The sequence below is a fragment of the Saimiri boliviensis genome, chromosome 3 (assembly GCF_048565385.1).
Source record: "Saimiri boliviensis isolate mSaiBol1 chromosome 3, mSaiBol1.pri, whole genome shotgun sequence".
Lineage (NCBI taxonomy): Eukaryota > Metazoa > Chordata > Mammalia > Primates > Cebidae > Saimiri > Saimiri boliviensis.
In genome coordinates this window covers 64,007,661-64,008,489 of record NC_133451.1, presented here as the reverse complement: position 1 = coordinate 64,008,489, position 829 = coordinate 64,007,661, and the positions used below count along the sequence as shown (strand labels likewise).

Below are 829 nucleotides of genomic sequence, written 5' to 3'. Positions count from 1 at the left end.
AGCTTTGCGCAGTGGCAGTATCGTAGCCAATGAGGTTTAGCCGAGGCACGATTATTGCTAATTGAAATGTATTCTATAAAAGGAACTACTTCAATTGATGTATCTTTCTCTATAAATGTCTTGTGCTCATATCTACCATTATAAACAATATTTTTCATACCTTTTGCTGAAATAATGGTAGTAGGCAAAAGTTTGAATTTGTCAGGTGAAGAATTTCTTTCCCCAGGCATAATATTGTTATTAGTCATTGTGGCATATGTTTTTTATTTTGACAAATGTATTACGTTCAGAGTTCTTAGAGAAAATCATAAATATTGTGAAATTAGAAGGAAGAAGAGTTGATTTCCAAGGTAGGACATAAGTTCCATTGGGAGTGTGTATAATGATCCTTCCTTTAGGAGTGAGTTCAGGAGAAGAGCTTTGATCATTAGACCTAGATACTTCTGGAAAACTTAATATGAAATCAACTGAAGAGATTCCTTTTAAATTGGGATGTACCCAATATTTAGCAAAAGTAACATCAAATTTAACAGGGAAAGAATTATTTTCCAATGTACTTGCATCTTTTGGAAAAAAATTGCCTTCTTCAGAAAAAGGAACTTTGTTTTCCACATTGTTGTTACTCTTGGAGAAGGTGTTAAGTTCAGTAACTGAGGGAAGGGGTTTCTTCATAGCTAGACTGAGAACTGTTGTGTTTGTAATGTGACTTTTGTCAAATTTAGCAGCTGGATCTTCTTGATCAGAGGGTTTGGTTATTTTTCTTTCTTCATAGGTCCTATGCTGAGAGATTCTTGTAGGAAAAAAGGCTTTTATCATTCTCTGAAGTTCA

The 829-nt window shown here is 34.0% G+C and overlaps 1 pseudogene; it reads left to right on the top strand.

The window, feature by feature from the left end:
- On the top strand, positions 1-116 carry LOC120363697 (U4 spliceosomal RNA; annotated as a pseudogene).
- Positions 117-829: the final 713 nt, after the last annotated feature.